Consider the following 26,980-nt stretch of genomic DNA (forward strand, 5'->3'; position numbering starts at 1 on the left):
AGATCAACAAATGCATTAAAAAAAACTCTAGAGAAATTGGAAAAGTTTCAATCAAACTATGAAAAATTATTGACCAGTCTATAAAATGTGATGTTGCTCAGTGGTAGATTATATTCCCCAGAATCTGTGTTTCCTCATTGAAATAAAAGTTATCATATGATACCTACAGTATCCTTGAAATCTATACAGCAAGGTATAATTGTTATCTTTGCTCCGTGCTCTGAGTTTAACCTTAGAACAGTGGAAGTAGTAGAACTTGAGTACTATGCAGAACAGCAATCGCTCGGTATCAAAACACACCAACTCAGAGGGGATGTAGCTCAGTGGTAGAGCGCATGCTTTGCATGTATGAGGCCCCGGGTTCAATACCCGACATCTCCATGTTTTGCAAAATATAGATTCTTACTTATCTGTATGTAACCTCTTTAGAAGAGCCCAAGACCAACAAATGCATGAATGCACTCTACAGTAATGGGCAAGAATTAACACCAATTATAAAAAATAATTGATCATTCTATTAAATGTGATGTAGCTCAGTGGTAGATTATATTCTGTGGATACTGTGTTTCCTTATTTAACCAGCAGTTACCATATCATACCTACTGACATTCTCCAAACGCTGATGTCAAGTATATGGTAATTATGAAACAGAGTTTTAATTTCACTGGGAAATGTACTATAAAAGCAGTAGTTTCATAAAAGAACAAATCACACGATACAGCAAAACTAATTGATTAAGAAGGACAGACATCTTTAAACACATTGTGAACCTATGGAGGATGGATTTGGGCTTGAATGTCAAGTAATTAGTGATCAATCAATGCATGAAAAGATAAACACATATCAACTCTGTACAAAATACCTGGTGAAGCCTTAGTCAGCAATGCCCAGGAGGCAGTCATAGCCTGCATCCTATGTGCCCTTCTTCCAAGTTCTGACACTGCTGATAAAACAGAATGTAAGACTGTCCTCTACTTGGCAATACTTGATCAATATCCATGCCATTCATTACATAAGGTAGGGGATTCTGATGAAAACCCCGACTCCGGTGAAGAAGTCTAACAGCAATTTAAAGTGTGGAATGATCATCTACTTGCATCCTCATCAGCTGTGGAAATTATGGTGTCCTTGAACTCTGGCAAAGTCTAATGGTTTTTATTGCTATATACTCGGAGATGACCCTTAGAACACTAGAAAATAGTAGAACTTAAGTACAATGCAAAGCTGCAATCGAATGAGTGCCATACTTTTTCACAGGGGATGTAGCTCAGTGGTAGAGCGCATGCTTTGCATGTATGAAAACCCGGGTTCAATCCCCGGCATCTCCATGTTTTGCAAAATGTAGATTCTTTCTTAACTCTATGTAACCTCTCCAGATCAACAAATGCATTAAAAAAAACTCTAGAGAAATTGGAAAAGTTTCAATCAAACTATGAAAAATTATTGACCAGTCTATAAAATGTGATGTTGCTCAGTGGTAGATTATATTCCCCAGAATCTGTGTTTCCTCATTGAAATAAAAGTTATCATATGATACCTACAGTATCCTTGAAATCTAAACAGCAAGGTATAATTGTTATCTTTGCTCCGTGCTCTGAGTTTAACCTTAGAACAGTGGAAGTAGTAGAACTTGAGTACTATGCAGAACAGCAATCGCTCGGTATCAAAACACACCAACTCAGAGGGGATGTAGCTCAGTGGTAGAGCGCATGCTTTGCATGTATGAGGCCCCGGGTTCAATCCCCGGCATCTCCATGTTTTGCAAAATATAGATTCTTACTTATCTGTATGTAACCTCTTTAGAAGAGCCCAAGACCAACAAATGCATGAATGCACTCTACAGTAATGGGCAAGAATTAACACCAATTATAAAAAATAATTGATCATTCTATTAAATGTGATGTAGCTCAGTGGTAGATTATATTCTGTGGATACTGTGTTTCCTTATTTAACCAGCAGTTACCATATCATACCTACTGACATTCTCCAAACACTGATGTCAAGTATATGGTAATTATGAAACAGAGTTTTAATTTCACTGGGAAATGTACTATAAAAGCAGTAGTTTCATAAAAGAACAAATCACACGATACAGCAAAACTAATTGATTAAGAAGGACAGACATCTTTAAACACATTGTGAACCTATGGAGGATGGATTTGGGCTTGAATGTCAAGTAATTAGTGATCAATCAATGCATGAAAAGATAAACACATATCAACTCTGTACAAAATACCTGGTGAAGCCTTAGTCAGCAATGCCCAGGAGGCAGTCATAGCCTGCATCCTATGTGCCCTTCTTCCAAGTTCTGACACTGCTGATAAAACAGAATGTAAGACTGTCCTCTACTTGGCAATACTTGATCAATATCCATGCCATTCATTACATAAGGTAGGGGATTCTGATGAAAACCCCGACTCCGGTGAAGAAGTCTAACAGCAATTTAAAGTGTGGAATGATCATCTACTTGCATCCTCATCAGCTGTGGAAATTATGGTGTCCTTGAACTCTGGCAAAGTCTAATGGTTTTTATTGCTATATACTCGGAGATGACCCTTAGAACACTAGAAAATAGTAGAACTTAAGTACAATGCAAAGCTGCAATCGAATGAGTGCCATACTTTTTCACAGGGGATGTAGCTCAGTGGTAGAGCGCATGCTTTGCATGTATGAGAACCTGGGTTCAATCCCTGGCATCTCCATGTTTTGCAAAATGTAGATTCTTTCTTAACTCTATGTAACCTCTCCAGATCAACAAATGCATTAAAAAAAACTCTAGAGAAATTGGAAAAGTTTCAATCAAACTATGAAAAATTATTGACCAGTCTATAAAATGTGATGTTGCTCAGTGGTAGATTATATTCCCCAGAATCTGTGTTTCCTCATTGAAATAAAAGTTATCATATGATACCTACAGTATCCTTGAAATCTATACAGCAAGGTATAATTGTTATCTTTGCTCCGTGCTCTGAGTTTAACCTTAGAACAGTGGAAGTAGTAGAACTTGAGTACTATGCAGAACAGCAATCGCTCGGTATCAAAACACACCAACTCAGAGGGGATGTAGCTCAGTGGTAGAGCGCATGCTTTGCATGTATGAGGCCCCGGGTTCAATCCCCGGCATCTCTATGTTTTGCAAAATATAGATTCTTACTTATCTGTATGTAACCTCTTTAGAAGAGCCCAAGACCAACAAATGCATGAATGCACTCTACAGTAATGGGCAAGAATTAACACCAATTATAAAAAATAATTGATCATTCTATTAAATGTGATGTAGCTCAGTGGTAGATTATATTCTGTGGATACTGTGTTTCCTTATTTAACCAGCAGTTACCATATCATACCTACTGACATTCTCCAAACACTGATGTCAAGTATATGGTAATTATGAAACAGAGTTTTAATTTCACTGGGAAATGTACTATAAAAGCAGTAGTTTCATAAAAGAACAAATCACACGATACAGCAAAACTAATTGATTAAGAAGGACAGACATCTTTAAACACATTGTGAACCTATGGAGGATGGATTTGGGCTTGAATGTCAAGTAATTAGTGATCAATCAATGCATGAAAAGATAAACACATATCAACTCTGTACAAAATACCTGGTGAAGCCTTAGTCAGCAATGCCCAGGAGGCAGTCATAGCCTGCATCCTATGTGCCCTTCTTCCAAGTTCTGACACTGCTGATAAAACAGAATGTAAGACTGTCCTCTACTTGGCAATACTTGATCAATATCCATGCCATTCATTACATAAGGTAGGGGATTCTGATGATAACCCAGACTCCGGTGAAGAAGTCTAACAGCAATTTAAAGTGTGGAATGATCATCTACTTGCATCCTCATCAGCTGTGGAAATTATGGTGTCCTTGATCTCTGGCAAAGTCTAATGGTTTTTATTGCTATATACTCGGAGATGACCCTTAGAACACTAGAAAATAGTAGAACTTAAGTACAATGCAAAGCTGCAATCGAATGAGTGCCATACTTTTTCACAGGGGATGTAGCTCAGTGGTAGAGCGCATGCTTTGCATGTATGAGGCCCCGGGTTCAATCCCCGGCATCTCCATGTTTTGCAAAATGTAGATTCTTTCTTAACTCTATGTAACCTCTCCAGATCAACAAATGCATTAAAAAAAACTCTAGAGAAACTGGAAAAGTTTCAATCAAACTATGAAAAATTATTGACCAGTCTATAAAATGTGATGTTGCTCAGTGGTAGATTATATTCCCCAGAATCTGTGTTTCCTCATTGAAATAAAAGTTATCATATGATACCTACAGTATCCTTGAAATCTATACAGCAAGGTATAATTGTTATCTTTGCTCTGTGCTCTGAGTTTAACCTTAGAACAGTGGAAGTAGTAGAACTTGAGTACTATGCAGAACAGCAATCGCTCGGTATCAAAACACACCAACTCAGAGGGGATGTAGCTCAGTGGTAGAGCGCATGCTTTGCATGTATGAGGCCCCGGGTTCAATCCCCGGCATCTCCATGTTTTGCAAAATGTAGATTCTTTCTTAACTCTATGTAACCTCTCCAGATCAACAAATGCATTAAAAAAAACTCTAGAGAAATTGGAAAAGTTTCAATCAAACTATGAAAAATTATTGACCAGTCTATAAAATGTGATGTTGCTCAGTGGTAGATTATATTCCCCAGAATCTGTGTTTCCTCATTGAAATAAAAGTTATCATATGATACCTACAGTATCCTTGAAATCTATACAGCAAGGTATAATTGTTATCTTTGCTCTGTGCTCTGAGTTTAACCTTAGAACAGTGGAAGTAGTAGAACTTGAGTACTATGCAGAACAGCAATCGCTCGGTATCAAAACACACCAACTCAGAGGGGATGTAGCTCAGTGGTAGAGCGCATGCTTTGCATGTATGAGGCCCCGGGTTCAATCCCCGGCATCTCCATGTTTTGCAAAATATAGATTCTTACTTATGTGTATGTAACCTCTTCAGAAGAGCCCAAGACCAACAAATGCATGAATGCACTCTACAGTAATGGGCAAGAATTAACACCAATTATAAAAAATAATTGATCATTCTATTAAATGTGATGTAGCTCAGTGGTAGATTATATTCTGTGGATACTGTGTTTCCTTATTTAACCAGCAGTTACCATATCATACCTACTGACATTCTCCAAACACTGATGTCAAGTATATGGTAATTATGAAACAGAGTTTTAATTTCACTGGGAAATGTACTATAAAAGCAGTAGTTTCATAAAAGAACAAATCACACGATACAGCAAAACTAATTGATTAAGAAGGACAGACATCTTTAAACACATTGTGAACCTATGGAGGATGGATTTGGGCTTGAATGTCAAGTAATTAGTGATCAATCAATGCATGAAAAGATAAACACATATCAACTCTGTACAAAATACCTGGTGAAGCCTTAGTCAGCAATGCCCAGGAGGCAGTCATAGCCTGCATCCTATGTGCCCTTCTTCCAAGTTCTGACACTGCTGATAAAACAGAATGTAAGACTGTCCTCTACTTGGCAATACTTGATCAATATCCATGCCATTCATTACATAAGGTAGGGGATTCTGATGAAAACCCAGACTCCGGTGAAGAAGTCTAACAGCAATTTAAAGTGTGGAATGATCATCTACTTGCATCCTCATCAGCTGTGGAAATTATGGTGTCCTTGAACTCTGGCAAAGTCTAATGGTTTTTATTGCTATATACTCGGAGATGACCCTTAGAACACTAGAAAATAGTAGAACTTAAGTACAATGCAAAGCTGCAATCGAATGAGTGCCATACTTTTTCACAGGGGATGTAGCTCAGTGGTAGAGCGCATGCTTTGCATGTATGAGAACCCGGGTTCAATCCCCGGCATCTCCATGTTTTGCAAAATGTAGATTCTTTCTTAACTCTATGTAACCTCTCCAGATCAACAAATGCATTAAAAAAAACTCTAGAGAAATTGGAAAAGTTTCAATCAAACTATGAAAAATTATTGACCAGTCTATAAAATGTGATGTTGCTCAGTGGTAGATTATATTCCCCAGAATCTGTGTTTCCTCATTGAAATAAAAGTTATCATATGATACCTACAGTATCCTTGAAATCTATACAGCAAGGTATAATTGTTATCTTTGCTCCGTGCTCTGAGTTTAACCTTAGAACAGTGGAAGTAGTAGAACTTGAGTACTATGCAGAACAGCAATCGCTCGGTATCAAAACACACCAACTCAGAGGGGATGTAGCTCAGTGGTAGAGCGCATGCTTTGCATGTTTGAGGCCCCGGGTTCAATCCCCGGCATCTCCATGTTTTGCAAAATATAGATTCTTACTTATCTGTATGTAACCTCTTTAGAAGAGCCCAAGACCAACAAATGCATGAATGCACTCTACAGTAATGGGCAAGAATTAACACCAATTCTAAAAAATAATTGATCATTCTATTAAATGTGATGTAGCTCAGTGGTAGATTATATTCTGTGGATACTGTGTTTCCTTATTTAACCAGCAGTTACCATATCATACCTACTGACATTCTCCAAACACTGATGTCAAGTATATGGTAATTATGAAACAGAGTTTTAATTTCACTGGGAAATGTACTATAAAAGCAGTAGTTTCATAAAAGAACAAATCACACGATACAGCAAAACTAATTGATTAAGAAGGACAGACATCTTTAAACACATTGTGAACCTATGGAGGATGGATTTGGGCTTGAATGTCAAGTAATTAGTGATCAATCAATGCATGAAAAGATAAACACATATCAACTCTGTACAAAATACCTGGTGAAGCCTTAGTCAGCAATGCCCAGGAGGCAGTCATAGCCTGCATCCTATGTGCCCTTCTTCCAAGTTCTGACACTGCTGATAAAACAGAATGTAAGACTGTCCTCTACTTGGCAATACTTGATCAATATCCATGCCATTCATTACATAAGGTAGGGGATTCTGATGAAAACCCAGACTCCGGTGAAGAAGTCTAACAGCAATTTAAAGTGTGGAATGATCATCTACTTGCATCCTCATCAGCTGTGGAAATTATGGTGTCCTTGAACTCTGGCAAAGTCTAATGGTTTTTATTGCTATATACTCGGAGATGACCCTTAGAACACTAGAAAATAGTAGAACTTAAGTACAATGCAAAGCTGCAATCGAATGAGTGCCATACTTTTTCACAGGGGATGTAGCTCAGTGGTAGAGCGCATGCTTTGCATGTATGAAAACCTGGGTTCAATCCCCGGCATCTCCATGTTTTGCAAAATGTAGATTCTTTCTTAACTCTATGTAACCTCTCCAGATCAACAAATGCATTAAAAAAAACTCTAGAGAAATTGGAAAAGTTTCAATCAAACTATGAAAAATTATTGACCAGTCTATAAAATGTGATGTTGCTCAGTGGTAGATTATATTCCCCAGAATCTGTGTTTCCTCATTGAAATAAAAGTTATCATATGATACCTACAGTATCCTTGAAATCTATACAGCAAGGTATAATTGTTATCTTTGCTCCGTGCTCTGAGTTTAACCTTAGAACAGTGGAAGTAGTAGAACTTGAGTACTATGCAGAACAGCAATCGCTCGGTATCAAAACACACCAACTCAGAGGGGATGTAGCTCAGTGGTAGAGCGCATGCTTTGCATGTATGAGGCCCCGGGTTCAATCCCCGGCATCTCCATGTTTTGCAAAATATAGATTCTTACTTATCTGTATGTAACCTCTTTAGAAGAGCCCAAGACCAACAAATGCATGAATGCACTCTACAGTAATGGGCAAGAATTAACACCAATTATAAAAAATAATTGATCATTCTATTAAATGTGATGTAGCTCAGTGGTAGATTATATTCTGTGGATACTGTGTTTCCTTATTTAACCAGCAGTTACCATATCATACCTACTGACATTCTCCAAACACTGATGTCAAGTATATGGTAATTATGAAACAGAGTTTTAATTTCACTGGGAAATGTACTATAAAAGCAGTAGTTTCATAAAAGAACAAATCACACGATACAGCAAAACTAATTGATTAAGAAGGACAGACATCTTTAAACACATTGTGAACCTATGGAGGATGGATTTGGGCTTGAATGTCAAGTAATTAGTGATCAATCAATGCATGAAAAGATAAACACATATCAACTCTGTACAAAATACCTGGTGAAGCCTTAGTCAGCAATGCCCAGGAGGCAGTCATAGCCTGCATCCTATGTGCCCTTCTTCCAAGTTCTGACACTGCTGATAAAACAGAATGTAAGACTGTCCTCTACTTGGCAATACTTGATCAATATCCATGCCATTCATTACATAAGGTAGGGGATTCTGATGAAAACCCCGACTCCGGTGAAGAAGTCTAACAGCAATTTAAAGTGTGGAATGATCATCTACTTGCATCCTCATCAGCTGTGGAAATTATGGTGTACTTGAACTCTGGCAAAGTCTAATGGTTTTTATTGCTATATACTCGGAGATGACCCTTAGAACACTAGAAAATAGTAGAACTTAAGTACAATGCAAAGCTGCAATCGAATGAGTGCCATACTTTTTCACAGGGGATGTAGCTCAGTGGTAGAGCGCATGCTTTGCATGTATGAGAACCCGGGTTCAATCCCTGGCATCTCCATGTTTTGCAAAATGTAGATTCTTTCTTAACTCTATGTAACCTCTCCAGATCAACAAATGCATTAAAAAAAACTCTAGAGAAATTGCAAAAGTTTCAATCAAACTATGAAAAATTATTGACCAGTCTATAAAATGTGATGTTGCTCAGTGGTAGATTATATTCCCCAGAATCTGTGTTTCCTCATTGAAATAAAAGTTATCATATGATACCTACAGTATCCTTGAAATCTATACAGCAAGGTATAATTGTTATCTTTGCTCCGTGCTCTGAGTTTAACCTTAGAACAGTGGAAGTAGTAGAACTTGAGTACTATGCAGAACAGCAATCGCTCGGTATCAAAACACACCAACTCAGAGGGGATGTAGCTCAGTGGTAGAGCGCATGCTTTGCATGTATGAGGCCCCGGGTTCAATCCCCGGCATCTCCATGTTTTGCAAAATATAGATTCTTACTTATCTGTATGTAACTTCTTTAGAAGAGCCCAAGACCAACAAATGCATGAATGCACTCTACAGTAATGGGCAAGAATTAACACCAATTATAAAAAATAATTGATCATTCTATTAAATGTGATGTAGCTCAGTGGTAGATTATATTCTGTGGATACTGTGTTTCCTTATTTAACCAGCAGTTACCATATCATACCTACTGACATTCTCCAAACACTGATGTCAAGTATATGGTAATTATGAAACAGAGTTTTAATTTCACTGGGAAATGTACTATAAAAGCAGTAGTTTCATAAAAGAACAAATCACACGATACAGCAAAACTAATTGATTAAGAAGGACAGACATCTTTAAACACATTGTGAACCTATGGAGGATGGATTTGGGCTTGAATGTCAAGTAATTAGTGATCAATCAATGCATGAAAAGATAAACACATATCAACTCTGTACAAAATACCTGGTGAAGCCTTAGTCAGCAATGCCCAGGAGGCAGTCATAGCCTGCATCCTATGTGCCCTTCTTCCAAGTTCTGACACTGCTGATAAAACAGAATGTAAGACTGTCCTCTACTTGGCAATACTTGATCAATATCCATGCCATTCATTACATAAGGTAGGGGATTCTGATGAAAACCCCGACTCCGGTGAAGAAGTCTAACAGCAATTTAAAGTGTGGAATGATCATCTACTTGCATCCTCATCAGCTGTGGAAATTATGGTGTACTTGAACTCTGGCAAAGTCTAATGGTTTTTATTGCTATATACTCGGAGATGACCCTTAGAACACTAGAAAATAGTAGAACTTAAGTACAATGCAAAGCTGCAATCGAATGAGTGCCATACTTTTTCACAGGGGATGTAGCTCAGTGGTAGAGCGCATGCTTTGCATGTATGAGAACCCGGGTTCAATCCCTGGCATCTCCATGTTTTGCAAAATGTAGATTCTTTCTTAACTCTATGTAACCTCTCCAGATCAACAAATGCATTAAAAAAAACTCTAGAGAAATTGCAAAAGTTTCAATCAAACTATGAAAAATTATTGACCAGTCTATAAAATGTGATGTTGCTCAGTGGTAGATTATATTCCCCAGAATCTGTGTTTCCTCATTGAAATAAAAGTTATCATATGATACCTACAGTATCCTTGAAATCTATACAGCAAGGTATAATTGTTATCTTTGCTCCGTGCTCTGAGTTTAACCTTAGAACAGTGGAAGTAGTAGAACTTGAGTACTATGCAGAACAGCAATCGCTCGGTATCAAAACACACCAACTCAGAGGGGATGTAGCTCAGTGGTAGAGCGCATGCTTTGCATGTATGAGGCCCCGGGTTCAATCCCCGGCATCTCCATGTTTTGCAAAATATAGATTCTTACTTATCTGTATGTAACCTCTTTAGAAGAGCCCAAGACCAACAAATGCATGAATGCACTCTACAGTAATGGGCAAGAATTAACACCAATTATAAAAAATAATTGATCATTCTATTAAATGTGATGTAGCTCAGTGGTAGATTATATTCTGTGGATACTGTGTTTCCTTATTTAACCAGCAGTTACCATATCATACCTACTGACATTCTCCAAACACTGATGTCAAGTATATGGTAATTATGAAACAGAGTTTTAATTTCACTGGGAAATGTACTATAAAAGCAGTAGTTTCATAAAAGAACAAATCACACGATACAGCAAAACTAATTGATTAAGAAGGACAGACATCTTTAAACACATTGTGAACCTATGGAGGATGGATTTGGGCTTGAATGTCAAGTAATTAGTGATCAATCAATGCATGAAAAGATAAACACATATCAACTCTGTACAAAATACCTGGTGAAGCCTTAGTCAGCAATGCCCAGGAGGCAGTCATAGCCTGCATCCTATGTGCCCTTCTTCCAAGTTCTGACACTGCTGATAAAACAGAATGTAAGACTGTCCTCTACTTGGCAATACTTGATCAATATCCATGCCATTCATTACATAAGGTAGGGGATTCTGATGAAAACCCCGACTCCGGTGAAGAAGTCTAACAGCAATTTAAAGTGTGGAATGATCATCTACTTGCATCCTCATCAGCTGTGGAAATTATGGTGTCCTTGAACTCTGGCAAAGTCTAATGGTTTTTATTGCTATATACTCGGAGATGACCCTTAGAACACTAGAAAATAGTAGAACTTAAGTACAATGCAAAGCTGCAATCGAATGAGTGCCATACTTTTTCACAGGGGATGTAGCTCAGTGGTAGAGCGCATGCTTTGCATGTATGAGAACCCGGGTTCAATCCCTGGCATCTCCATGTTTTGCAAAATGTAGATTCTTTCTTAACTCTATGTAACCTCTCCAGATCAACAAATGCATTAAAAAAAACTCTAGAGAAATTGGAAAAGTTTCAATCAAACTATGAAAAATTATTGACCAGTCTATAAAATGTGATGTTGCTCAGTGGTAGATTATATTCCCCAGAATCTGTGTTTCCTCATTGAAATAAAAGTTATCATATGATACCTACAGTATCCTTGAAATCTATACAGCAAGGTATAATTGTTATCTTTGCTCCGTGCTCTGAGTTTAACCTTAGAACAGTGGAAGTAGTAGAACTTGAGTACTATGCAGAACAGCAATCGCTCGGTATCAAAACACACCAACTCAGAGGGGATGTAGCTCAGTGGTAGAGCGCATGCTTTGCATGTATGAGGCCCCGGGTTCAATCCCCGGCATCTCCATGTTTTGCAAAATATAGATTCTTACTTATCTGTATGTAACCTCTTTAGAAGAGCCCAAGACCAACAAATGCATGAATGCACTCTACAGTAATGGGCAAGAATTAACACCAATTATAAAAAATAATTGATCATTCTATTAAATGTGATGTAGCTCAGTGGTAGATTATATTCTGTGGATACTGTGTTTCCTTATTTAACCAGCAGTTACCATATCATACCTACTGACATTCTCCAAACACTGATGTCAAGTATATGGTAATTATGAAACAGAGTTTTAATTTCACTGGGAAATGTACTATAAAAGCAGTAGTTTCATAAAAGAACAAATCACACGATACAGCAAAACTAATTGATTAAGAAGGACAGACATCTTTAAACACATTGTGAACCTATGGAGGATGGATTTGGGCTTGAATGTCAAGTAATTAGTGATCAATCAATGCATGAAAAGATAAACACATATCAACTCTGTACAAAATACCTGGTGAAGCCTTAGTCAGCAATGCCCAGGAGGCAGTCATAGCCTGCATCCTATGTGCCCTTCTTCCAAGTTCTGACACTGCTGATAAAACAGAATGTAAGACTGTCCTCTACTTGGCAATACTTGATCAATATCCATGCCATTCATTACATAAGGTAGGGGATTCTGATGAAAACCCAGACTCCGGTGAAGAAGTCTAACAGCAATTTAAAGTGTGGAATGATCATCTACTTGCATCCTCATCAGCTGTGGAAATTATGGTGTCCTTGAACTCTGGCAAAGTCTAATGGTTTTTATTGCTATATACTCGGAGATGACCCTTAGAACACTAGAAAATAGTAGAACTTAAGTACAATGCAAAGCTGCAATCGAATGAGTGCCATACTTTTTCACAGGGGATGTAGCTCAGTGGTAGAGCGCATGCTTTGCATGTATGAGAACCCGGGTTCAATCCCTGGCATCTCCATGTTTTGCAAAATGTAGATTCTTTCTTAACTCTATGTAACCTCTCCAGATCAACAAATGCATTAAAAAAAACTCTAGAGAAATTGGAAAAGTTTCAATCAAACTATGAAAAATTATTGACCAGTCTATAAAATGTGATGTTGCTCAGTGGTAGATTATATTCCCCAGAATCTGTGTTTCCTCATTGAAATAAAAGTTATCATATGATACCTACAGTATCCTTGAAATCTATACAGCAAGGTATAATTGTTATCTTTGCTCCGTGCTCTGAGTTTAACCTTAGAACAGTGGAAGTAGTAGAACTTGAGTACTATGCAGAACAGCAATCGCTCGGTATCAAAACACACCAACTCAGAGGGGATGTAGCTCAGTGGTAGAGCGCATGCTTTGCATGTATGAGGCCCCGGGTTCAATCCCCGGCATCTCCATGTTTTGCAAAATATAGATTCTTACTTATGTGTATGTAACCTCTTTAGAAGAGCCCAAGACCAACAAATGCATGAATGCACTCTACAGTAATGGGCAAGAATTAACACCAATTATAAAAAATAATTGATCATTCTATTAAATGTGATGTAGCTCAGTGGTAGATTATATTCTGTGGATACTGTGTTTCCTTATTTAACCAGCAGTTACCATATCATACCTACTGACATTCTCCAAACACTGATGTCAAGTATATGGTAATTATGAAACAGAGTTTTAATTTCACTGGGAAATGTACTATAAAAGCAGTAGTTTCATAAAAGAACAAATCACACGATACAGCAAAACTAATTGATTAAGAAGGACAGACATCTTTAAACACATTGTGAACCTATGGAGGATGGATTTGGGCTTGAATGTCAAGTAATTAGTGATCAATCAATGCATGAAAAGATAAACACATATCAACTCTGTACAAAATACCTGGTGAAGCCTTAGTCAGCAATGCCCAGGAGGCAGTCATAGCCTGCATACTATGTGCCCTTCTTCCAAGTTCTGACACTGCTGATAAAACAGAATGTAAGACTGTCCTCTACTTGGCAATACTTGATCAATATCCATGCCATTCATTACATAAGGTAGGGGATTCTGATGATAACCCAGACTCCGGTGAAGAAGTCTAACAGCAATTTAAAGTGTGGAATGATCATCTACTTGCATCTTCATCAGATGTGGAAATTATGGTGTCCTTGAACTCTGGCAAAGTGTAATGGTTTTTATTGCTATATACTCGGAGATGACCCTTAGAACACTAGAAAATAGTAGAACTTAAGTACAATGCATAGCTGCAATCAAATGAGTGCCACGCTTTTTCACAGGGGATGTAGCTCAGTGGTAGAGCGCATGCTGTGCATGTATGAGGCCCCGGGTTCAATCCCCGGCATCTCCATGTTTTGCAAAATGTAGATTCTTTCTTAACTCTATGTAACCTCTCCAGATCAACAAATGCATTAAAAAAAACTCTAGAGAAATTGGAAAAGTTTCAATCAAACTATGAAAAATTATTGACCAGTCTATAAAATGTGATGTTGCTCAGTGGAAAATTATATTCCCCAGAATCTGTGTTTCCTCATTGAAATAAAAGTTATCATATGATACCTACAGTATCCTTGAAATCTATACAGCAAGGTATAATTGTTATCTTTGCTCTGTGCTCTGAGTTTAACCTTAGAACAGTGGAAGTAGTAGAACTTGAGTACTATGCAGAACAGCAATCGCTCGGTATCAAAACACACCAACTCAGAGGGGATGTAGCTCAGTGGTAGAGCGCATGCTTTGCATGTATGAGGCCCCGGGTTCAATCCCCGGCATCTCCATGTTTTGAAAAATATAGATTCTTACTTATGTGTATGTAACCTCTTCAGAAGAGCCCAAGACCAACAAATGCATTAATGCACTCTACAGTAATGGGCAAGAACTAACACCAATTATAAAAAATAATTGATCATTCTATTAAATGTGATGTAGCTCAGTGGTAGATTATATTCTGTGGATACTGTGTTTCCTTATTTAACCAGCAGTTACCATATCATACCTACTGACATTCTCCAAACACTGATGTCAAGTATATGGTAATTATGAAACAGAGTTTTAATTTCACTGGGAAATGTACTATAAAAGCAGCAGTTTCATAAAAGAACAAATCACACGATACAGCAAAACTAATTGATTAAGAAGGACAGACATCTTTAAACACATTGTGAACCTATGGAGGATGGATTTGGGCTTGAATGTCAAGTAATTAGTGATCAATCAATGCATGAAAAGATAAACACATATCAACTCTGTACAAAATACCTGGTGAAGCCTTAGTCAGCAATGCCCAGGAGGCAGTCATAGCCTGCATCCTATGTGCCCTTCTTCCAAGTTCTGACACTGCTGATAAAACAGAATGTAAGACTGTCCTCTACTTGGCAATACTTGATCAATATCCATGCCATTCATTACATAAGGTAGGGGATTCTGATGATAACCCAGACTCCGGTGAAGAAGTCTAACAGCAATTTAAAGTGTGGAATGATCATCTACTTGCATCCTCATCAGCTGTGGAAATTATGGTGTCCTTGAACTCTGGCAAAGTCTAATGGTTTTTATTGCTATATACTCGGAGATGACCCTTAGAACACTAGAAAATAGTAGAACTTAAGTACAATGCAAAGCTGCAATCGAATGAGTGCCATACTTTTTCACAGGGGATGTAGCTCAGTGGTAGAGCGCATGCTTTGCATGTATGAGGCCCCGGGTTCAATCCCCGGCATCTCCATGTTTTGCAAAATGTAGATTCTTTCTTAACTCTATGTAACCTCTCCAGATCAACAAATGCATTAAAAAAACTCTAGAGAAATTGGAAAAGTTTCAATCAAACTATGAAAAATTATTGACCAGTCTATAAAATGTGATGTTGCTCAGTGGTAGATTATATTCCCCAAAATCTGTGTTTCCTCATTGAAATAAAAGTTATCATATGATACCTACAGTATCCTTGAAATCTATACAGCAAGGTATAATTGTTATCTTTGCTCCGTGCTCTGAGTTTAACCTTAGAACAGTGGAAGTAGTAGAACTTGAGTACTATGCAGAACAGCAATCGCTCGGTATCAAAACACACCAAGTCAGAGGGGATGTAGCTCAGTGGTAGAGCACATGCTTTGCATGTATGAGGCCCCGGGTTCAATCCCCGGCATCTCCATGTTTTGCAAAATATAGATTCTTACTTATCTGTATGTAACCTCTTCAGAAGAGCCCAAGACCAACAAATGCATGAATGCACTCTACAGTAATGGGCAAGAATTAACACCAATTATAAAAAATAATTGATCATTCTATTAAATGTGATGTAGCTCAGTGGTAGATTATATTCTGTGGATACTGTGTTTCCTTATTTAACCAGCAGTTACCATATCATACCTACTGACATTCTCCAAACACTGATGTCAAGTATATGGTAATTATGAAACAGAGTTTTAATTTCACTGGGAAATGTACTATAAAAGCAGTAGTTTCATAAAAGAACAAATCACACGATACAGCAAAACTAATTGATTAAGAAGGACAGACATCTTTAAACACATTGTGAACCTATGGAGGATGGATTTGGGCTTGAATGTCAAGTAATTAGTGATCAATCAATGCATGAAAAGATAAACACATATCAACTCTGTACAAAATACCTGGTGAAGCCTTAGTCAGCAATGCCCAGGAGGCAGTCATAGCCTGCATACTATGTGCCCTTCTTCCAAGTTCTGACACTGCTGATAAAACAGAATGTAAGACTGTCCTCTACTTGGCAATACTTGATCAATATCCATGCCATTCATTACATAAGGTAGGGGATTCTGATGATAACCCAGACTCCGGTGAAGAAGTCTAACAGCAATTTAAAGTGTGGAATGATCATCTACTTGCATCTTCATCAGATGTGGAAATTATGGTGTCCTTGAACTCTGGCAAAGTGTAATGGTTTTTATTGCTATATACTCGGAGATGACCCTTAGAACACTAGAAAATAGTAGAACTTAAGTACAATGCATAGCTGCAATCAAATGAGTGCCACGCTTTTTCACAGGGGATGTAGCTCAGTGGTAGAGCGCATGCTGTGCATGTATGAGGCCCCGGGTTCAATCCCCGGCATCTCCATGTTTTGCAAAATGTAGATTCTTTCTTAACTCTATGTAACCTCTCCAGATCAACAAATGCATTAAAAAAAACTCTAGAGAAATTGGAAAAGTTTCAATCAAACTATGAAAAATTATTGACCAGTCTATAAAATGTGATGTTGCTCAGTGGAAAATTATATTCCCCAGAATCTGTGTTTCCTCATTGAAATAAAAGTTATCATATGATACCTACAGTATCCTTGAAATCTATACAGCAAGGTATAATTGTTATCTTTGCTCTGTGCTCTGAGTTTAACCTTAGAACAGTGGAAGTAGTAGAACTTGAGTACTATGCAGAACAGCAATCGCTCGGTATCAAAACACACCAACTCAGAGGGGATGTAGCTCAGTGGTAGAGCGCATGCTTTGCATGTATGAGGCCCCGGGTTCAATCCCCGGCATCTCCATGTTTTGAAAAATATAGATTCTTACTTATGTGTATGTAACCTCTTCAGAAGAGCCCAAGACCAACAAATGCATTAATGCACTCTACAGTAATGGGCAAGAACTAACACCAATTATAAAAAATAATTGATCATTCTATTAAATGTGATGTAGCTCAGTGGTAGATTATATTCTGTGGATACTGTGTTTCCTTATTTAACCAGTAGTTACCATATCATACCTACTGACATTCTCCAAACACTGATGTCAAGTATATGGTAATTATGAAACAGAGTTTTAATTTCACTGGGAAATGTACTATAAAAGCAGCAGTTTCATAAAAGAACAAATCACACGATACAGCAAAACTAATTGATTAAGAAGGACAGACATCTTTAAACACATTGTGAACCTATGGAGGATGGATTTGGGCTTGAATGTCAAGTAATTAGTGATCAATCAATGCATGAAAAGATAAACACATATCAACTCTGTACAAAATACCTGGTGAAGCCTTAGTCAGCAATGCCCAGGAGGCAGTCATAGCCTGCATCCTATGTGCCCTTCTTCCAAGTTCTGACACTGCTGATAAAACAGAATGTAAGACTGTCCTCTACTTGGCAATACTTGATCAATATCCATGCCATTCATTACATAAGGTAGGGGATTCTGATGATAACCCAGACTCCGGTGAAGAAGTCTAACAGCAATTTAAAGTGTGGAATGATCATCTACTTGCATCCTCATCAGCTGTGGAAATTATGGTGTCCTTGAACTCTGGCAAAGTCTAATGGTTTTTATTGCTATATACTCGGAGATGACCCTTAGAACACTAGAAAATAGTAGAACTTAAGTACAATGCAAAGCTGCAATCGAATGAGTGCCATACTTTTTCACAGGGGATGTAGCTCAGTGGTAGAGCGCATGCTTTGCATGTATGAGGCCCCGGGTTCAATCCCCGGCATCTCCATGTTTTGCAAAATGTAGATTCTTTCTTAACTCTATGTAACCTCTCCAGATCAACAAATGCATTAAAAAAACTCTAGAGAAATTGGAAAAGTTTCAATCAAACTATGAAAAATTATTGACCAGTCTATAAAATGTGATGTTGCTCAGTGGTAGATTATATTCCCCAAAATCTGTGTTTCCTTATTGAAATAAAAGTTATCATATGATACCTACAGTATCCTTGAAATCTATACAGCAAGGTATAATTGTTATCTTTGCTCCGTGCTCTGAGTTTAACCTTAGAACAGTGGAAGTAGTAGAACTTGAGTACTATGCAGAACAGCAATCGCTCGGTATCAAAACACACCAAGTCAGAGGGGATGTAGCTCAGTGGTAGAGCACATGCTTTGCATGTATGAGGCCCCGGGTTCAATCCCCGGCATCTCCATGTTTTGAAAAATATAGATTCTTACTTATCTGTATGTAACCTCTTTAGAAGAGCCCAAGACCAACAAATGCATGAATGCACTCTACAGTAATGGGCAAGAATTAACACCAATTATAAAAAATAATTGATCATTCTATTAAATGTGATGTAGCTCAGTGGTAGATTATATTCTGTGGATACTGTGTTTCCTTATTTAACCAGCAGTTACCATATCATACCTACTGACATTCTCCAAACACTGATGTCAAGTATATGGTAATTATGAAACAGAGTTTTAATTTCACTGGGAAATGTACTATAAAAGCAGCAGTTTCATAAAAGAACAAATCACACGATACAGCAAAACTAATTGATTAAGAAGGACAGACATCTTTAAACACATTGTGAACCTATGGAGGATGGATTTGGGCTTGAATGTCAAGTAATTAGTGATCAATCAATGCATGAAAAGATAAACACATATCAACTCTGTACAAAATACCTGGTGAAGCCTTAGTCAGCAATGCCCAGGAGGCAGTCATAGCCTGCATCCTATGTGCCCTTCTTCCAAGTTCTGACACTGCTGATAAAACAGAATGTAAGACTGTCCTCTACTTGGCAATACTTGATCAATATCCATGCCATTCATTACATAAGGTAGGGGATTCTGATGATAACCCAGACTCCGGTGAAGAAGTCTAACAGCAATTTAAAGTGTGGAATGATCATCTACTTGCATCCTCATCAGCTGTGGAAATTATGGTGTCCTTGAACTCTGGCAAAGTCTAATGGTTTTTATTGCTATATACTCGGAGATGACCCTTAGAACACTAGAAAATAGTAGAACTTAAGTACAATGCAAAGCTGCAATCGAATGAGTGCCATACTTTTTCACAGGGGATGTAGCTCAGTGGTAGAGCGCATGCTTTGCATGTATGAGGCCCCGGGTTCAATCCCCGGCATCTCCATGTTTTGCAAAATGTAGATTCTTTCTTAACTCTATGTAACCTCTCCAGATCAACAAATGCATTAAAAAAACTCTAGAGAAATTGGAAAAGTTTCAATCAAACTATGAAAAATTATTGACCAGTCTATAAAATGTGATGTTGCTCAGTGGTAGATTATATTCCCCAAAATCTGTGTTTCCTTATTGAAATAAAAGTTATCATATGATACCTACAGTATCCTTGAAATCTATACAGCAAGGTATAATTGTTATCTTTGCTCCGTGCTCTGAGTTTAACCTTAGAACAGTGGAAGTAGTAGAACTTGAGTACTATGCAGAACAGCAATCGCTCGGTATCAAAACACACCAAGTCAGAGGGGATGTAGCTCAGTGGTAGAGCGCATGCTTTGCATGTATGAGGCCCCGGGTTCAATCCCCGCCATCTCCATGTTTTGCAAAATATAGATTCTTACTTATCTGTATGTAACCTCTTCAGAAGAGCCCAAGACCAACAAATGCATGAATGCACTCTACAGTAATGGGCAAGAATTAACACCAATTATAAAAAATAATTGATCATTCTATTAAATGTGATGTAGCTCAGTGGTAGATTATATTCTGTGGATACTGTGTTTCCTTATTTAACCAGCAGTTACCATATCATACCTACTGACATTCTCCAAACACTGATGTCAAGTATATGGTAATTATGAAACAGAGTTTTAATTTCACTGGGAAATGTACTATAAAAGCAGTAGTTTCATAAAAGAACAAATCACACGATACAGCAAAACTAATTGATTAAGAAGGACAGACATCTTTAAACACATTGTGAACCTATGGAGGATGGATTTGGGCTTGAATGTCAAGTAATTAGTGATCAATCAATGCATGAAAAGATAAACACATATCAACTCTGTACAAAATACCTGGTGAAGCCTTAGTCAGCAATGCCCAGGAGGCAGTCATAGCCTGCATACTATGTGCCCTTCTTCCAAGTTCTGACACTGCTGATAAAACAGAATGTAAGACTGTCCTCTACTTGGCAATACTTGATCAATATCCATGCCATTCATTACATAAGGTAGGGGATTCTGATGATAACCCAGACTCCGGTGAAGAAGTCTAACAGCAATTTAAAGTGTGGAATGATCATCTACTTGCATCTTCATCAGATGTGGAAATTATGGTGTCCTTGAACTCTGGCAAAGTGTAATGGTTTTTATTGCTATATACTCGGAGATGACCCTTAGAACACTAGAAAATAGTAGAACTTAAGTACAATGCATAGCTGCAATCAAATGAGTGCCACGCTTTTTCACAGGGGATGTAGCTCAGTGGTAGAGCGCATGCTGTGCATGTATGAGGCCCCGGGTTCAATCCCCGGCATCTCCATGTTTTGCAAAATGTAGATTCTTTCTTAACTCTATGTAACCTCTCCAGATCAACAAATGCATTAAAAAAAACTCTAGAGAAATTGGAAAAGTTTCAATCAAACTATGAAAAATTATTGACCAGTCTATAAAATGTGATGTTGCTCAGTGGAAAATTATATTCCCCAGAATCTGTGTTTCCTCATTGAAATAAAAGTTATCATATGATACCTACAGTATCCTTGAAATCTATACAGCAAGGTATAATTGTTATCTTTGCTCTGTGCTCTGAGTTTAACCTTAGAACAGTGGAAGTAGTAGAACTTGAGTACTATGCAGAACAGCAATCGCTCGGTATCAAAACACACCAACTCAGAGGGGATGTAGCTCAGTGGTAGAGCGCATGCTTTGCATGTATGAGGCCCCGGGTTCAATCCCCGGCATCTCCATGTTTTGAAAAATATAGATTCTTACTTATGTGTATGTAACCTCTTCAGAAGAGCCCAAGACCAACAAATGCATTAATGCACTCTACAGTAATGGGCAAGAACTAACACCAATTATAAAAAATAATTGATCATTCTATTAAATGTGATGTAGCTCAGTGGTAGATTATATTCTGTGGATACTGTGTTTCCTTATTTAACCAGCAGTTACCATATCATACCTACTGACATTCTCCAAACACTGATGTCAAGTATATGGTAATTATGAAACAGAGTTTTAATTTCACTGGGAAATGTACTATAAAAGCAGCAGTTTCATAAAAGAACAAATCACACGATACAGCAAAACTAATTGATTAAGAAGGACAGACATCTTTAAACACATTGTGAACCTATGGAGGATGGATTTGGGCTTGAATGTCAAGTAATTAGTGATCAATCAATGCATGAAAAGATAAACACATATCAACTCTGTACAAAATACCTGGTGAAGCCTTAGTCAGCAATGCCCAGGAGGCAGTCATAGCCTGCATCCTATGTGCCCTTCTTCCAAGTTCTGACACTGCTGATAAAACAGAATGTAAGACTGTCCTCTACTTGGCAATACTTGATCAATATCCATGCCATTCATTACATAAGGTAGGGGATTCTGATGATAACCCAGACTCCGGTGAAGAAGTCTAACAGCAATTTAAAGTGTGGAATGATCATCTACTTGCATCCTCATCAGCTGTGGAAATTATGGTGTCCTTGAACTCTGGCAAAGTCTAATGGTTTTTATTGCTATATACTCGGAGATGACCCTTAGAACACTAGAAAATAGTAGAACTTAAGTACAATGCAAAGCTGCAATCGAATGAGTGCCATACTTTTTCACAGGGGATGTAGCTCAGTGGTAGAGCGCATGCTTTGCATGTATGAGGCCCCGGGTTCAATCCCCGGCATCTCCATGTTTTGCAAAATGTAGATTCTTTCTTAACTCTATGTAACCTCTCCAGATCAACAAATGCATTAAAAAAACTCTAGAGAAATTGGAAAAGTTTCAATCAAACTATGAAAAATTATTGACCAGTCTATAAAATGTGATGTTGCTCAGTGGTAGATTATATTCCCCAAAATCTGTGTTTCCTCATTGAAATAAAAGTTATCATATGATACCTACAGTATCCTTGAAATCTATACAGCAAGGTATAATTGTTATCTTTGCTCCGTGCTCTGAGTTTAACCTTAGAACAGTGGAAGTAGTAGAACTTGAGTACTATGCAGAACAGCAATCGCTCGGTATCAAAACACACCAAGTCAGAGGGGATGTAGCTCAGTGGTAGAGCACATGCTTTGCATGTATGAGGCCCCGGGTTCAATCCCCGGCATCTCCATGTTTTGCAAAATATAGATTCTTACTTATCTGTATGTAACCTCTTCAGAAGAGCCCAAGACCAACAAATGCATGAATGCACTCTACAGTAATGGGCAAGAATTAACACCAATTATAAAAAATAATTGATCATTCTATTAAATGTGATGTAGCTCAGTGGTAGATTATATTCTGTGGATACTGTGTTTCCTTATTTAACCAGCAGTTACCATATCATACCTACTGACATTCTCCAAACACTGATGTCAAGTATATGGTAATTATGAAACAGAGTTTTAATTTCACTGGGAAATGTACTATAAAAGCAGTAGTTTCATAAAAGAACAAATCACACGATACAGCAAAACTAATTGATTAAGAAGGACAGACATCTTTAAACACATTGTGAACCTATGGAGGATGGATTTGGGCTTGAATGTCAAGTAATTAGTGATCAATCAATGCATGAAAAGATAAACACATATCAACTCTGTACAAAATACCTGGTGAAGCCTTAGTCAGCAATGCCCAGGAGGCAGTCATAGCCTGCATCCTATGTGCCCTTCTTCCAAGTTCTGACACTGCTGATAAAACAGAATGTAAGACTGTCCTCTACTTGGCAATACTTGATCAATATCCATGCCATTCATTACATAAGGTAGGGGATTCTGATGAAAACCCAGACTCCGGTGAAGAAGTCTAACAGCAATTTAAAGTGTGGAATGATCATCTACTTGCATCCTCATCAGCTGTGGAAATTATGGTGTCCTTGAACTCTGGCAAAGTCTAATGGTTTTTATTGCTATATACTCGGAGATGACCCTTAGAACACTAGAAAATAGTAGAACTTAAGTACAATGCAAAGCTGCAATCGAATGAGTGCCATACTTTTTCACAGGGGATGTAGCTCAGTGGTAGAGCGCATGCTTTGCATGTATGAGGCCCCGGGTTCAATCCCCGGCATCTCCATGTTTTTCAAAATGTAGATTCTTTCTTAACTCTATGTAACCTCTCCAGATCAACAAATGCATTAAAAAAAAACTCTAGAGAAATTGGAAAATTTCAATCAAACTATGAAAAATTATTGACCAGTCTATAAAATGTGATGTTGCTCAGTGGTAGATTATATTCCCCAAAATCTGTGTTTCCTCATTGAAATAAAAGTTATCATATGATACCTACAGTATCCTTGAAATCTATACAGCAAGGTATAATTGTTATCTTTGCTCTGTGCTCTGAGTTTAACCTTAGAACAGTGGAAGTAGTAGAACTTGAGTACTATGCAGAACAGCAATCGCTCGGTATCAAAACACACCAACTCAGAGGGGATGTAGCTCAGTGGTAGAGCGCATGCTTTGCATGTATGAGGCCCCGGGTTCAATACCCGGCATCTTCATGTTTTGAAAAATATAGATTCTTACTTATGTGTATGTAACCTCTTCAGAAGAGCCCAAGACCAACAAATGCATGAATGCACTCTACAGTAATGGGCAAGAATTAACACCAATTATAAAAAATAATTGATCATTCTATTAAATGTGATGTAGCTCAGTGGTAGATTATATTCTGTGGATACTGTGTTTCCTTATTTAACCAGCAGTTACCATATCATACCTACTGACATTCTCCAAACACTGATGTCAAGTATATGGTAATTATGAAACAGAGTTTTAATTTCACTGGGAAATGTACTATAAAAGCAGTAGTTTCATAAAAGAACAAATCACACGATACAGCAAAACTAATTGATTAAGAAGGACAGACATCTTTAAACACATTGTGAACCTATGGAGGATGGATTTGGGCTTGAATGTCAAGTAATTAGTGATCAATCAATGCATGAAAAGATAAACACATATCAACTCTGTACAAAATACCTGGTGAAGCCTTAGTCAGCAATGCCCAGGAGGCAGTCATAGCCTGCATCCTATGTGCCCTTCTTCCAAGTTCTGACACTACTGATAAAACAGAATGTAAGACTGTCCTCTACTTGGCAATACTTGATCAATATCCATGCCATTCATTACATAAGGTAGGGGATTCTGATGATAACCCAGACTCCGGTGAAGAAGTCTAACAGCAATTTAAAGTGTGGAATGATCATCTACTTGCATCCTCATCAGCTGTGGAAATTATGGTGTCCTTGATCTCTGGCAAAGTCTAATGGTTTTTATTGCTATATACTCGGAGATGACCCTTAGAACACTAGAAAATAGTAGAACTTAAGTACAATGCAAAGCTGCAATCGAATGAGTGCCATACTTTTTCACAGGGGATGTAGCTCAGTGGTAGAGCGCATGCTTTGCATGTATGAGGCCCCGGGTTCAATCCCCGGCATCTCCATGTTTTGCAAAATGTAGATTCTATCTTAACTCTATGTAACCTCTCCAGATCAACAAATGCATTAAAAAAAACTCTAGAGAAATTGGAAAAGTTTCAATCAAACTATGAAAAATTATTGACCAGTCTATAAAATGTGATGTTGCTCAGTGGTAGATTATATTCCCCAGAATCTGTGTTTCCTCATTGAAATAAAAGTTATCATATGATACCTACAGTATCCTTGAAATCTATACAGCAAGGTATAATTGTTATCTTTGCTCTGTGCTCTGAGGTAACCTTAGAACAGTGGAAGTAGTAGAACTTGAGTACTATGCAGAACAGCAATCGCTCGGTATCAAAACACACCAACTCAGAGGGGATGTAGCTCAGTGGTAGAGCGCATGCTTTGCATGTATGAGGCCCCGGGTTCAATACCCGGCATCTTCATGTTTTGAAAAATATAGATTCTTACTTATGTGTATGTAACCTCTTCAGAAGAGCCCAAGACCAACAAATGCATGAATGCACTCTACAGTAATGGGCAAGAATTAACACCAATTATAAAAAATAATTGATCATTCTATTAAATGTGATGTAGCTCAGTGGTAGATTATATTCTGTGGATACTGTGTTTCCTTATTTAACCAGCAGTTACCATATCATACCTACTGACATTCTCCAAACACTGATGTCAAGTATATGGTAATTATGAAACAGAGTTTTAATTTCACTGGGAAATGTACTATAAAAGCAGTAGTTTCATAAAAGAACAAATCACACGATACAGCAAAACTAATTGATTAAGAAGGACAGACATCTTTAAACACATTGTGAACCTATGGAGGATGGATTTGGGCTTGAATGTCAAGTAATTAGTGATCAATCAATGCATGAAAAGATAAACACATATCAACTCTGTACAAAATACCTGGTGAAGCCTTAGTCAGCAATGCCCAGGAGGCAGTCATAGCCTGCATCCTATGTGCCCTTCTTCCAAGTTCTGACACTGCTGATAAAACAGAATGTAAGACTGTCCTCTACTTGGCAATACTTGATCAATATCCATGCCATTCATTACATAAGGTAGGGGATTCTGATGATAACCCAGACTCCGGTGAAGAAGTCTAACAGCAATTTAAAGTGTGGAATGATCATCTACTTGCATCCTCATCAGCTGTGGAAATTATGGTGTCCTTGATCTCTGGCAAAGTCTAATGGTTTTTATTGCTATATACTCGGAGATGACCCTTAGAACACTAGAAAATAGTAGAACTTAAGTACAATGCAAAGCTGCAATCGAATGAGTGCCATACTTTTTCACAGGGGATGTAGCTCAGTGGTAGAGCGCATGCTTTGCATGTATGAGGCCCTGGGTTCAATCCCCGGCATCTCCATGTTTTGCAAAATGTAGATTCTTTCTTAACTCTATGTAACCTCTCCAGATCAACAAATGCATTAAAAAAAACTCTAGAGAAATTGGAAAAGTTTCAATCAAACTATGAAAAATTATTGACCAGTCTATAAAATGTGATGTTGCTCAGTGGTAGATTATATTCTCCAGAATCTGTGTTTCCTCATTGAAATAAAAGTTATCATATGATACCTACAGTATCCTTGAAATCTATACAGCAAGGTATAATTGTTATCTGTGCTCTGAGTTTAACCTTAGAACAGTGGAAGTAGTAGAACTTGAGTACTATGCAGAACAGCAATCGCACGGTATCAAAACACACCAACTCAGAGGGGATGTAGCTCAGTGGTAGAGCGCATGCTTTGCATGTATGAGGCCCCGGGTTCAATACCCGGCATCTTCATGTTTTGAAAAATATAGATTCTTACTTATGTGTATGTAACCTCTTCAGAAGAGCCCAAGACCAACAAATGCATGAATG

The 26,980-nt window shown here is 37.8% G+C and overlaps 40 non-coding genes across 40 annotated transcripts; all 40 read left to right on the forward strand.

Annotated features, from left to right (window-relative positions):
• Nucleotides 1-309: 309 nt before the first annotated feature.
• Nucleotides 310-381, forward strand: TRNAA-UGC (transfer RNA alanine (anticodon UGC)). The gene has a single exon. It is a non-coding gene; the product is annotated as a tRNA-Ala (tRNA).
• Nucleotides 382-1,256: 875 nt separating this feature from the next.
• Nucleotides 1,257-1,328, forward strand: TRNAA-UGC (transfer RNA alanine (anticodon UGC)). The gene has a single exon. It is a non-coding gene; the product is annotated as a tRNA-Ala (tRNA).
• A 355-nt stretch (nucleotides 1,329-1,683) lies between these two features.
• Nucleotides 1,684-1,755, forward strand: TRNAA-UGC (transfer RNA alanine (anticodon UGC)). Its single transcript has one exon. It is a non-coding gene; the product is annotated as a tRNA-Ala (tRNA).
• An 875-nt stretch (nucleotides 1,756-2,630) lies between these two features.
• Nucleotides 2,631-2,702, forward strand: TRNAA-UGC (transfer RNA alanine (anticodon UGC)). The gene has a single exon. It is a non-coding gene; the product is annotated as a tRNA-Ala (tRNA).
• A 355-nt stretch (nucleotides 2,703-3,057) lies between these two features.
• TRNAA-UGC (transfer RNA alanine (anticodon UGC)) lies at nucleotides 3,058-3,129 on the forward strand. Its single transcript has one exon. It is a non-coding gene; the product is annotated as a tRNA-Ala (tRNA).
• Nucleotides 3,130-4,004: 875 nt separating this feature from the next.
• On the forward strand, nucleotides 4,005-4,076 carry TRNAA-UGC (transfer RNA alanine (anticodon UGC)). Its single transcript has one exon. It is a non-coding gene; the product is annotated as a tRNA-Ala (tRNA).
• Nucleotides 4,077-4,431: 355 nt separating this feature from the next.
• TRNAA-UGC (transfer RNA alanine (anticodon UGC)) lies at nucleotides 4,432-4,503 on the forward strand. Its single transcript has one exon. It is a non-coding gene; the product is annotated as a tRNA-Ala (tRNA).
• Nucleotides 4,504-4,858: 355 nt separating this feature from the next.
• On the forward strand, nucleotides 4,859-4,930 carry TRNAA-UGC (transfer RNA alanine (anticodon UGC)). The gene has a single exon. It is a non-coding gene; the product is annotated as a tRNA-Ala (tRNA).
• Nucleotides 4,931-5,805: 875 nt separating this feature from the next.
• TRNAA-UGC (transfer RNA alanine (anticodon UGC)) lies at nucleotides 5,806-5,877 on the forward strand. Its single transcript has one exon. It is a non-coding gene; the product is annotated as a tRNA-Ala (tRNA).
• A 355-nt stretch (nucleotides 5,878-6,232) lies between these two features.
• Nucleotides 6,233-6,304, forward strand: TRNAA-UGC (transfer RNA alanine (anticodon UGC)). The gene has a single exon. It is a non-coding gene; the product is annotated as a tRNA-Ala (tRNA).
• An 875-nt stretch (nucleotides 6,305-7,179) lies between these two features.
• On the forward strand, nucleotides 7,180-7,251 carry TRNAA-UGC (transfer RNA alanine (anticodon UGC)). Its single transcript has one exon. It is a non-coding gene; the product is annotated as a tRNA-Ala (tRNA).
• Nucleotides 7,252-7,606: 355 nt separating this feature from the next.
• TRNAA-UGC (transfer RNA alanine (anticodon UGC)) lies at nucleotides 7,607-7,678 on the forward strand. The gene has a single exon. It is a non-coding gene; the product is annotated as a tRNA-Ala (tRNA).
• An 875-nt stretch (nucleotides 7,679-8,553) lies between these two features.
• TRNAA-UGC (transfer RNA alanine (anticodon UGC)) lies at nucleotides 8,554-8,625 on the forward strand. Its single transcript has one exon. It is a non-coding gene; the product is annotated as a tRNA-Ala (tRNA).
• A 355-nt stretch (nucleotides 8,626-8,980) lies between these two features.
• TRNAA-UGC (transfer RNA alanine (anticodon UGC)) lies at nucleotides 8,981-9,052 on the forward strand. The gene has a single exon. It is a non-coding gene; the product is annotated as a tRNA-Ala (tRNA).
• Nucleotides 9,053-9,927: 875 nt separating this feature from the next.
• On the forward strand, nucleotides 9,928-9,999 carry TRNAA-UGC (transfer RNA alanine (anticodon UGC)). Its single transcript has one exon. It is a non-coding gene; the product is annotated as a tRNA-Ala (tRNA).
• A 355-nt stretch (nucleotides 10,000-10,354) lies between these two features.
• TRNAA-UGC (transfer RNA alanine (anticodon UGC)) lies at nucleotides 10,355-10,426 on the forward strand. Its single transcript has one exon. It is a non-coding gene; the product is annotated as a tRNA-Ala (tRNA).
• Nucleotides 10,427-11,301: 875 nt separating this feature from the next.
• On the forward strand, nucleotides 11,302-11,373 carry TRNAA-UGC (transfer RNA alanine (anticodon UGC)). The gene has a single exon. It is a non-coding gene; the product is annotated as a tRNA-Ala (tRNA).
• Nucleotides 11,374-11,728: 355 nt separating this feature from the next.
• TRNAA-UGC (transfer RNA alanine (anticodon UGC)) lies at nucleotides 11,729-11,800 on the forward strand. The gene has a single exon. It is a non-coding gene; the product is annotated as a tRNA-Ala (tRNA).
• Nucleotides 11,801-12,675: 875 nt separating this feature from the next.
• On the forward strand, nucleotides 12,676-12,747 carry TRNAA-UGC (transfer RNA alanine (anticodon UGC)). Its single transcript has one exon. It is a non-coding gene; the product is annotated as a tRNA-Ala (tRNA).
• Nucleotides 12,748-13,102: 355 nt separating this feature from the next.
• TRNAA-UGC (transfer RNA alanine (anticodon UGC)) lies at nucleotides 13,103-13,174 on the forward strand. Its single transcript has one exon. It is a non-coding gene; the product is annotated as a tRNA-Ala (tRNA).
• Nucleotides 13,175-14,049: 875 nt separating this feature from the next.
• TRNAA-UGC (transfer RNA alanine (anticodon UGC)) lies at nucleotides 14,050-14,121 on the forward strand. Its single transcript has one exon. It is a non-coding gene; the product is annotated as a tRNA-Ala (tRNA).
• A 355-nt stretch (nucleotides 14,122-14,476) lies between these two features.
• On the forward strand, nucleotides 14,477-14,548 carry TRNAA-UGC (transfer RNA alanine (anticodon UGC)). The gene has a single exon. It is a non-coding gene; the product is annotated as a tRNA-Ala (tRNA).
• Nucleotides 14,549-15,423: 875 nt separating this feature from the next.
• On the forward strand, nucleotides 15,424-15,495 carry TRNAA-UGC (transfer RNA alanine (anticodon UGC)). The gene has a single exon. It is a non-coding gene; the product is annotated as a tRNA-Ala (tRNA).
• A 354-nt stretch (nucleotides 15,496-15,849) lies between these two features.
• On the forward strand, nucleotides 15,850-15,921 carry TRNAA-UGC (transfer RNA alanine (anticodon UGC)). The gene has a single exon. It is a non-coding gene; the product is annotated as a tRNA-Ala (tRNA).
• Nucleotides 15,922-16,796: 875 nt separating this feature from the next.
• On the forward strand, nucleotides 16,797-16,868 carry TRNAA-UGC (transfer RNA alanine (anticodon UGC)). The gene has a single exon. It is a non-coding gene; the product is annotated as a tRNA-Ala (tRNA).
• A 355-nt stretch (nucleotides 16,869-17,223) lies between these two features.
• TRNAA-UGC (transfer RNA alanine (anticodon UGC)) lies at nucleotides 17,224-17,295 on the forward strand. The gene has a single exon. It is a non-coding gene; the product is annotated as a tRNA-Ala (tRNA).
• An 875-nt stretch (nucleotides 17,296-18,170) lies between these two features.
• On the forward strand, nucleotides 18,171-18,242 carry TRNAA-UGC (transfer RNA alanine (anticodon UGC)). Its single transcript has one exon. It is a non-coding gene; the product is annotated as a tRNA-Ala (tRNA).
• A 354-nt stretch (nucleotides 18,243-18,596) lies between these two features.
• On the forward strand, nucleotides 18,597-18,668 carry TRNAA-UGC (transfer RNA alanine (anticodon UGC)). Its single transcript has one exon. It is a non-coding gene; the product is annotated as a tRNA-Ala (tRNA).
• An 875-nt stretch (nucleotides 18,669-19,543) lies between these two features.
• Nucleotides 19,544-19,615, forward strand: TRNAA-UGC (transfer RNA alanine (anticodon UGC)). Its single transcript has one exon. It is a non-coding gene; the product is annotated as a tRNA-Ala (tRNA).
• A 354-nt stretch (nucleotides 19,616-19,969) lies between these two features.
• TRNAA-UGC (transfer RNA alanine (anticodon UGC)) lies at nucleotides 19,970-20,041 on the forward strand. The gene has a single exon. It is a non-coding gene; the product is annotated as a tRNA-Ala (tRNA).
• Nucleotides 20,042-20,916: 875 nt separating this feature from the next.
• TRNAA-UGC (transfer RNA alanine (anticodon UGC)) lies at nucleotides 20,917-20,988 on the forward strand. Its single transcript has one exon. It is a non-coding gene; the product is annotated as a tRNA-Ala (tRNA).
• Nucleotides 20,989-21,343: 355 nt separating this feature from the next.
• TRNAA-UGC (transfer RNA alanine (anticodon UGC)) lies at nucleotides 21,344-21,415 on the forward strand. The gene has a single exon. It is a non-coding gene; the product is annotated as a tRNA-Ala (tRNA).
• An 875-nt stretch (nucleotides 21,416-22,290) lies between these two features.
• TRNAA-UGC (transfer RNA alanine (anticodon UGC)) lies at nucleotides 22,291-22,362 on the forward strand. The gene has a single exon. It is a non-coding gene; the product is annotated as a tRNA-Ala (tRNA).
• Nucleotides 22,363-22,716: 354 nt separating this feature from the next.
• On the forward strand, nucleotides 22,717-22,788 carry TRNAA-UGC (transfer RNA alanine (anticodon UGC)). The gene has a single exon. It is a non-coding gene; the product is annotated as a tRNA-Ala (tRNA).
• Nucleotides 22,789-23,663: 875 nt separating this feature from the next.
• Nucleotides 23,664-23,735, forward strand: TRNAA-UGC (transfer RNA alanine (anticodon UGC)). The gene has a single exon. It is a non-coding gene; the product is annotated as a tRNA-Ala (tRNA).
• A 355-nt stretch (nucleotides 23,736-24,090) lies between these two features.
• Nucleotides 24,091-24,162, forward strand: TRNAA-UGC (transfer RNA alanine (anticodon UGC)). Its single transcript has one exon. It is a non-coding gene; the product is annotated as a tRNA-Ala (tRNA).
• An 875-nt stretch (nucleotides 24,163-25,037) lies between these two features.
• On the forward strand, nucleotides 25,038-25,109 carry TRNAA-UGC (transfer RNA alanine (anticodon UGC)). The gene has a single exon. It is a non-coding gene; the product is annotated as a tRNA-Ala (tRNA).
• Nucleotides 25,110-25,463: 354 nt separating this feature from the next.
• On the forward strand, nucleotides 25,464-25,535 carry TRNAA-UGC (transfer RNA alanine (anticodon UGC)). The gene has a single exon. It is a non-coding gene; the product is annotated as a tRNA-Ala (tRNA).
• Nucleotides 25,536-26,410: 875 nt separating this feature from the next.
• On the forward strand, nucleotides 26,411-26,482 carry TRNAA-UGC (transfer RNA alanine (anticodon UGC)). The gene has a single exon. It is a non-coding gene; the product is annotated as a tRNA-Ala (tRNA).
• Nucleotides 26,483-26,830: 348 nt separating this feature from the next.
• Nucleotides 26,831-26,902, forward strand: TRNAA-UGC (transfer RNA alanine (anticodon UGC)). Its single transcript has one exon. It is a non-coding gene; the product is annotated as a tRNA-Ala (tRNA).
• The last annotated feature ends 78 nt before the right edge of the window (nucleotides 26,903-26,980 follow it).

Source organism: Pseudophryne corroboree, chromosome 4, assembly GCF_028390025.1.
Source record: "Pseudophryne corroboree isolate aPseCor3 chromosome 4, aPseCor3.hap2, whole genome shotgun sequence".
NCBI classification, from domain to species: domain Eukaryota; kingdom Metazoa; phylum Chordata; class Amphibia; order Anura; family Myobatrachidae; genus Pseudophryne; species Pseudophryne corroboree.